The sequence below is a fragment of the Carcharhinus amblyrhynchos genome, chromosome 23 (assembly GCF_965287045.1).
Source record: "Carcharhinus amblyrhynchos chromosome 23, sCarAmb.v2.hapA, whole genome shotgun sequence".
NCBI lineage: Eukaryota > Metazoa > Chordata > Chondrichthyes > Carcharhiniformes > Carcharhinidae > Carcharhinus > Carcharhinus amblyrhynchos.
Window position 1 is genome coordinate 22,191,973 of NC_137346.1, and position 9,092 is coordinate 22,201,064.

Sequence of the window (9,092 nt, forward strand, 5' to 3'; positions counted from 1 at the left end):
TTGATTATAATATCCAATCAGTATAAAGGCTCAGACATGCTAGTCTAGTCTATATCTGGTCTGATTTGCCACCGGCTACAATTTATTAATGTAATAAGTTATGTCTCCTGTGGATATCAATTATCCTCCCTGTCAAAGGTCCCGGGTGCTTAATGAAATCTCCCAAACTAGGGAGGTTCAATGAACAAACAAACTCATGTTCAAACTATATTGTTTTGCTCCTCTATCTTTACACCATTTGGTTGTCAGGTCAAATGGTAGAGCAATCCCACTTTGTTTTTAAGATCATCTGAGACTTAACTAACTGCTTGCAGTTTGTGTCCCTGGTCTTTACTCAGGGTCCACAGCTTGTATGATATTTAGCTAAACCGAATTCATTAACCTTTTCAGTGTACAAAATTATTGGGGCTAGTGTCCCTTTTCAGGTTCTCCCCTTTGGCCATTAGGTAATCACCTAAACAGGCCGATATGGTGCTGAGAACACTTCTCCAAACCCTTTGGATGGCTCATCATCCAGATGTCAGGAGTTATGTAAAGTTCAACTTCTAACTCCTTCCTTTTTACAGGGTGCCATTGAGACATGATGTGATTATATGTTGCCTATAGTGTAAAAGGACCATAATGGTTGTCCATAGGAGTAATATCCCTGTACCAACTGTGATTTCCCACCAGTTAGTTTGACAGTTTCTGCCATTCCTGCAACAAATATGTCCTATCAATCGTTTGTCCCTGATTGTTTCAATCTGGTGGCAGTCTGGCTAGCTAAGCTCACCTGTATTCATCCCTTATGGGTCTCTTGGAATGCCTGAGCAATTTCTGTAGCATGGCTTGTCGGACCTACCTGGGATTTTGTTGATATACGATATGTCGTCCCACCAGGCACCATACAAGTAACCTGACGTTTTACCAGACAGCTGGAATTCCCCGGTAATGAATCTGTATCACAGACAAAAACGAAATTACTTTTATATGGTAAGCCCCCCAGAAAATAAACTTTAAAAGAAGTTATCAATATCACAAGCAGGCTTACATTGACCTTGCAATGAAGTTACTGTGAAAACAAAAGTTACTGTGAAAGTTACTCAGGTGCCTGTTCAGATTGGCTCTGCTAATATCTCCCTCAGTCTATGTGCCTAACCAGTGCATCTTTTGGACCGTGGGAGGAAAACGGAACACCTGGTGGAAACCCTTGCAGACATAGGGAGAACATGCAAACTCTGCACAGTAACCCAAGCTGGGAATTGAACCTGGGTCCTTGGTGCTGTGAGGCAGCAGTGCTTGCCATTGTGCTACCCAGATTGTCTCTGGTGTAACAATGAATCCCACTTTAATGAATTACCACTTTAAATGCCTTCTTCAATGACATAATATCAATGGTTATTTACTGCTGTTTTGTTGAGGTTCTAGAGACTGACAAGCACACGCTATATAATGTTCCAATTCTGAGCAGCATCCTGCAGTGCCCACATGTGCCAGACCCTCTTTATGTGTCATATAACCTTTAGGCACAGCTTGATAAACTCAGCCCCCTTCCTCTGACCCCAGCAGTTCAAATCTGTAGGTATTCTCAACAACCCTATTGAATGTAATCTTCTCTGGTACTACCATGATGAATTTTAGAGCTCCTTTTAACAGGCTTCCTGATCACAATTTGTGTTAAATTCCATTAATAGTCCATCATTTATTGCAACTTGAATTTGATCTCTAAATAATTAGGTTGATGTTGATGCTCCTTTCCCCTGATCACCTCACTCAACATTGTTCAAAATAACTGGCATGATTTTACCACCTTGCTGTGCCCAGCAATCAGTGCATTGAGCTGGGGAAAAAAGCATGTGAAGCTAAAATCTGATTTGCATCCGGCGCCAAAAGTAGTGTGAGTCATGGTCAGCTGGTCATGCCGCAAGCTCAGAGGTCTGTGAAACCTCTGGGGGTTGGGAGCATAGCTGGACAGTGCCTGTTGGACAGTGCCCACCTGGCACCCTGACATTGCCCACTGGACACCCTAGAAGTGGACATCAGGCACTACTGGTGTGCTGGGGCAATGCCAGGCTGGTGGGTCCTGAATGGGGCCAATGAAGGTTGAGGGGGAGCTTTGTAGTGAGGTTTTGCAGAGAGACGATGCAGAGGCACTATGCAGGGCAATCATGAAGAGCTGGCAAAGGGGGCCATGGCGAGGGGGTTATTTAAGTGTCATGATGTGGAGGGGAGGGGTCAGCCAGGGGACACATCAGAAGTATGCTTATGCCCCAATGTGTGCAACCTGGGGAAAACAAGCAGGGGAGGGTCCAATGTCCACGCAGGGGTGGAAGGGCAACTCCCAATGCACCATGAGATTGGGGCACTCTTGCGATATGTCGGCCGAGTGCTCTGAAACTGGTTTCACCAGTCTGTTTAGGCAAGGCACAGTCCAACATACGGCACCCTATTGTCCCTACACCTGACATCCCATGTCCTTCCAGCCATCAGGCTTTCAACTCCCCCGCACTTCTTCCCCACGGGAGAGGATAACCCATAATGGCTGGGAGCGGGAGTTTAAATTAAAGCCCTCGTTTCTGCAACATTGCATAATTATTCAACCTTCTTGTACTGTGGCAGCTTCTGTCTCTAGCAGTGCTTTCAGTAAACCCAAGAGGTTGCCAAAATCGTTGGTGAAAGAACCAATAAACCCAAGGTTACAGCTTCCAGAGTTTGTGATCCACAACTGACCAATCCGTAAGTTCTGTGCTTGATTCACTGCTGTCTCTGCAGGAAGAAGACATGGCAATTAAAACCTCTCGTGGAGTCATTGTTAGAAGCCGTGACGATATTTAGTATAAAATCTTCAATGTGAGATGGGTATTGTTAGAGGAGGGAGGCAGTAAGTCTAATTGGTTAGCAGCACCAAAAGGCACAATGGGCTGAATAGACTCCTTTTATGCTGTGAAGATAGTCTGCTACAGAAATTTATACTTCAGGGAATTAATGTGGACTGAAAAATGTCTTTGTTCATGTTCTAAGTCAGGCACAATTGTTCACAGCTTCTCACGAAGAGCATTGCTTTAATGTGAGTGGGCATAATGACAGTTTTGAAGTTTTCCTGCAGGGACACCAAAGTCCTCCAGCTCACTTTTGATACTGAAAATAGGATCAGAAAAAAAAAACTAAATAGGCAAATTTGCTTTGTTTAGCTGTATGTGATTTTGGATGAGATTAATGGACTTCAGAATCTGTTTCATTTCAAATGATGATTTAGAGTCCTGCTGAGTTCTACTTTTGCATTCATTTGAGTAAAACAACCACAGCAGCAAATAAATAGTGAGTAGATTGTTCTGATCTTTAATTTAAGCTAATCTTTATACTGATTTGCCCTTGTGGGAACACAGACAATGCACAATGGAAAACTTTCATCAGGATTTCTTTGTGCCTTTTTGATATATTATTCTTTTTAATGCACATAGTTCACTGTAAATTTATCAGTGGTTACTGAGCAACATTTTCCTGGAGTGCTATTGATTGAGTCAGTTGTGAAAGAGAAAAATGGGGCAGAATGAGTCAAACACTGAAACACCAATACATCACACCGGGAACATTTTGAAATGGTTCCCCGGTGACAACCGGCGAGTAAAATCTCAAGTATCAACACTGCTGTTTGCATTTCAGAACCTGAGATTCCTGGGAATGTGATGAAGTTGCATTTTATTAACCACCTATAAAATCACAGCAGCAGTCCCGGGGTGTGATCGGTAAAAATAAAAAGTTGTAGGTTATTTATTAGTCACAAGTCAACTTACATTCAAACTGCAATGAAGTTTATGTGAAAATCCCCTAGTCGCCACACTCTGGTGCCTGTTGAGGAACACTGAGGGAGAATTTAGCATAGCCAATGCATCTAAACTGCACATCTTCAGACTGTGGGAGGAAACCGGAGCACCCGAAGGAAATCCACGCAGACGCAGGGAGAACGTGCAAACTCCACACAGACAGTGACCCAAGCCAGGAATCCTGACACTGTGAGGTAGCAGTGCCAACCATTGTGCCACCATGCTGCCTGGTCAAGCAATCTTAAAGGGAGTTGCATTTCTGTTAGTAGGTGTTGCTCTTGTGTTTGTGATTACACTTGGCTGTATGGGTGAGGTAGCCTTCCACTATTACTCCTCAATACTTCCTTATTCTTGATGGGTGCTGTCATTTGCAATGTAACATACAAAGTTAGGGCTCCAAATTCCCATAGTAATGTCTGATTTCGATGAGGAAGATGTGTTCATTAGACACATGCAGCCTCAGTGATGGGGGAGATATTACATACTGATTGCTCCTCCAAATTATTGGCTTCTTTCATTCTTGGATGTGCTATTTCAACCCCACAAAACACACTTGCAGAATTGTACAATTTGCTGCACGGTGACCTGCGAGCAACATTTGCAATAAGGCCAACTTTTCCTAGCAAGTCATAACTTTCACATTACGAGTCCTTCATGCAAATGGATCTTTTAAGCCACGGGGATGTCAGGACAGTGTGCACGTGTTTTGCACAGGTAATGAACACACATTGGCCTGAATCCTCCCAGGAGTGGTAGTCACTGCTGGATTGCCACAACCCTTCCACTTTGGCTATGCCATGCCAGAGCTCTGCATTTCTTGCCAACTTCTTCAGAAATGCATTCAATCCAACTACTTCCTCAGCCTGCTTGATCATTAGGGGAGGACAAGCCGTACCTCCCTTGTACAACATTTATATTCTAGTAAGTGTTCACTAACACGGAAAAGCTGGGATGTTCAAACAACTTTCAGCGTGTGTTTCTGAGTGAGTGGGTGAGTGTATAGGTGGGGAAGAGGGTAGGGTGAGATAAGTGGGTCAGGTGGAATGGGAGTCATGAGTTAGGAGCAGGGCCTCTTGCACATTCTATGCTATTCAATAAGATCATGGTTGATCTGATTTTAACCTGAACTCCACTGGTCTGCCTATCCCCAGTAACCTTTCACCCCCCACCCCAGCCCCCCAACCCCCACCTTCCCTATTAAGAATCTATCTGGCTCAGCCTTAAAAATATTCAAAGGCTATGATTTGACTAAGTATACATGATATGGAGATACTGGCATTGGACTGAAGTGGGCACAGTAAGAAGTCTCACAACATCAGGCCAACGGGTTTATTTGGTATCACAAGCTTTCGGAGCACTGCTCCTTCATCAGGTGAGTGGAGAGGTGAGTTAAAACACGGCATGTTTAAGCAGAGACACAATTGCAAAATAATAGTTGGAATGTGAGTCTTTACAGACAATTAAGTCTTTACAGGTACAGACAATGCGTGTGGAGAGAGGGATAATCACAGGTTAAAGAGGTGTGAATTGTCTCAAGCCAGGACAGTTAATAAGATTTTGCAAGCGCATGCCCAATGCTGAGGGTTACATGTAGTGTGATATGAACCCAAGATCCTGGTTGAGGCCATTCTCATGCATGCAGAACTTGGCTTTCAGTTCCTGCTCAGCGATTCTACATTTTTGTGTGTCTTGAAGGCCACCTTGGAGAATGCTTACGCAAAGATCGGAGGCTGAATGCCCTTGACTGCTGAAGTGCTCCCCGACATGAAGGGAACACTCCTGCCTGGTGATTGTCGTACGGTGTCTGTTCATCTGTTGTCGTAGGTCTGCATGGTCTCGCCAATGTACCATGCCTCAGTACATCTTTTCCTGCAGTTTATGAGGAAGACAACGTTGGCCGAGTTGCAAGAGTATATACTGAGTACCTGGTGGATGGTATTCTCACATGTGATGGTGGTATCTGTGTTGATGGTATCTGTGTTGATGATCTGGCATGTTCTGCAGAAGTTGTCATGGCAGGGTTGTGCAGTTTCACGGTCACTGTTCTCCTGAAGGCTGGGCAGCTTGCTGCGAACAATGGTCTCTTGACTGAACAGAATCCACAAATGCATTCCAGAAAGTGGATACTTTGCAGCCTCAGCCAATTTTTACTTGTATGCCTTTTTTTTTACAAAAAACATAACTTAATTAAAAGTTCAATATGTCAGTGTGTAATGTGGGGGTGTAATGCATTGTCATGACACATCCACTTTCTGGGATTTTATTGTGTCCTCTACAGTAAAGATCGATGCAAAATATCTATTCAATCTACCTGCCATCTCCTTACTTTCCATTATAATTCTCCAGATGCAATTTCTATAGCCCAATGCTCATTTCGTTAACTCTTTTCTTATTTAAATATTGACCAAACCTCTTACTATCCATCTTTATATTACCAGCAACTTTCTTTCATACTCTAATTTTTCCATATATTTTTTCTATATATTACCAGCAACTTTCTTTCATACTCTAATTTTTCCCTGTTGTTGTTTTTTGATGAGATACATTTGCGCCTATAATTTAAGTCTAAGTAACATTCAGAGGTATCTGGTCATTTTACTTTTCTTGAAGGATGATTCCACTCTTTGTGAATCTCAAAGAACGTAAAATGGTCAGGTACCACCTGTGCAGCGATTGAGTGCAAATTCTTTCTGTTTGAGAAGATTTGACATAAAATGCTCTGCCCGGGTTGGTTCAATCTCCAGGTGAGAAGTCTGCCATCCTGATGCTCCATCCCACATGGAGTACCTCGAAAAAGACCCTGCCACCTGGGAAGGCAGTGGCACAGTAGTATTGGTCACTAGAATAGTAATCCAAAGACACAGATTAATGTTCTGGGGACTCAGGTTCAATTCCCACCACGGCAGATGGTGAAATTTGAATTCAATAAAAATCTGGAATTAAAAGTCTGATGGTGACCATGAAACCATTGTTGATTGTTGCAAAACCCATCTGGTTCACTAATGTCCTTTAGGGACATTAGGGTCACTCTCCAAAGATGCATAGATTGTGTTGATTGACATTGGTAAATTGCCTCTTAGGGGGACTAGCAGGGTAAATAAGTGGGATTACAGGAATAGGGCATGGGTGGGATTGTTGTTGGTGTAGGTTCAATAGGTCGAATGGCCTCTTTCTGTACTGTAGGGATTCTATGAAGGAAATTTGCTCGATCTGGCTACATGTGACTCTAGACCCACAGCTACGTGGTTGACTCTTAAATGCCTTCCTGGGGAGGCAATAAATGCTGGCCCATGAACGGATGAAAAAAGAATTTGCTGAATACAGGGGTATTCTGCAGCCTGTGATAGATGTTGCTGGATTTGAAAGGATGTGGCAGCATGAAAGCTTCATGCTGTGGTTGTCTTCCTTCGAAGAGAAAAGCTGTCACCATTCAAGGTGTTTACAAGCTATCCTGCAGCAGATGGTACAACTCGATGTAAAGCGAGGCATTAAAGACAGATCTCCTCTGACATTTCCAGGTAAATTAGCAGCTCATATACTTGGATTTTGCTCAATTCACACAAAGCCCTTCAGGCGACTTTAGATACAAAGGTGAAGAAGACACGAAAGGATTCTCATCCTCCTGCTTTCCTCCCAGTTGAATTTGGGACACTAACTTTAATAACCAGTTACGGTTGCAGATAGTTGTCTTTCAAAAGAACTCAGCAAAAAGCGCAGGCAAAATAAAATAAATATTTAGCTAACTCAAAATTTCCTCAAATATCCAGACCCAATTTAAGAACCAGTTGGTCATATATGTAGATAAAATGTGTTAAAGGACAGCAAGCTGTGAGCAAAACCTCTTCTGATGTGAAAATTTGACTTCAGGTCTAATCATAAGCACATTAAAAGGGTTGTTTTGCAAGCCTGTAAGAAGGCCTATTTGTTGTCACCACTACTTAACTCAAATCAAACTTAACATGAATTGGGTGTCAGGCTTAATTAAAGAACCCTAAGACTATGCCCCCAAGACTATGCAACTCCCTGAAGTCATGAAATATTTACCCTGGACCCTTTCTCCTTCAATCCATATAAAAGAATATCTTTGTCTTGCAACAAGTTAGTTAGGTGCATCGGCCATGCTAAATTCTCCCTCAGTGTATTAGGTCAAGCACTGGAGTGTGGCGACTAGTGGACTTTCACAGTAACTTCATTGCAGTGTTAATGTAAGCCTACTTGTGACACTAGTAAATAAACTTTAAAATCTTTGAACTTTGTATTGAACTTCCAGTGTAATTATTTTGAGTCATCATTTTTTGGGGACTACGCACCAGATTTTTTTGGAATTGGTTAGCTTTGCAAGTTTCCTTGTTTATCCTATATCATTGTCACCCTCCCTTTAAGCCATACTGATGCTCTTTTATTTATTAGTCCATAATTCGTTAGGTGCTCCATTTTGCTGACTCTAGATATCAAGCTATCAGGGGAGGTGGTGGGGTGGTAGTGTTATCACTGGACTAGTATTCCAGAGACCCAGGGCACTGCTCTGAGGAGCAAGGTTCGAATCCTGTCATGACAAATCAGAAATTTATATTCAATAAGAATCTGGAATTACAAATCTAATGATTGAAATCATTGTTAGTTGTTGTAAAATCTTATCTGGTTCACGAATGTCCTTCAGGGGAGGAAATCTGCCGTCTTTTACCTGGTCTGTACCATGTGTGGCTCTAGATCCACAGTAATGTGTTTGACTCTTAACTGCCTTTCAGTTTGAGGCCAATTAGGGATGGGCAATAAATGTTGGCCTTGCCATGATTTTCACATTCCATGAAAGAATAAAGAGGAAAAGCTCACCGGTCCTGTAATCTTCAGCCCTACATTTTTGTAAGTGGGAATTATGCCTGCCCATTTTTAATACTCAGGTAGCATTCCCAATACTAGTGAATCTTTTAAAAATTCCGACCGGAATTCAATACATTTTATTTGTCACATAGTTAAGAAACCAGCCCAGTTGGACTGGACAGCTTGTACTATTTTGTCTGTGTGTCTGTAACTTTTGTACTTAAAATTTCCAACACTCCTTGTTTCCTTGTCCTTACTGGAAAGTTGACCTCATTACATGAACCATGAACACTGACACACACAAACAATGTCATTTGGGACAACGATCATCCCTTGCTAAATTTAAGTTTAGTTATTAGTGTCACAAGTAGGCTTACATGAACACTGCAATAAAGTTATTGTGAAAATCTGGTGTCTGTTCGGGTACAATGAGGGAGAATTTAGCATGGCCAATCCACCTAACCGGCA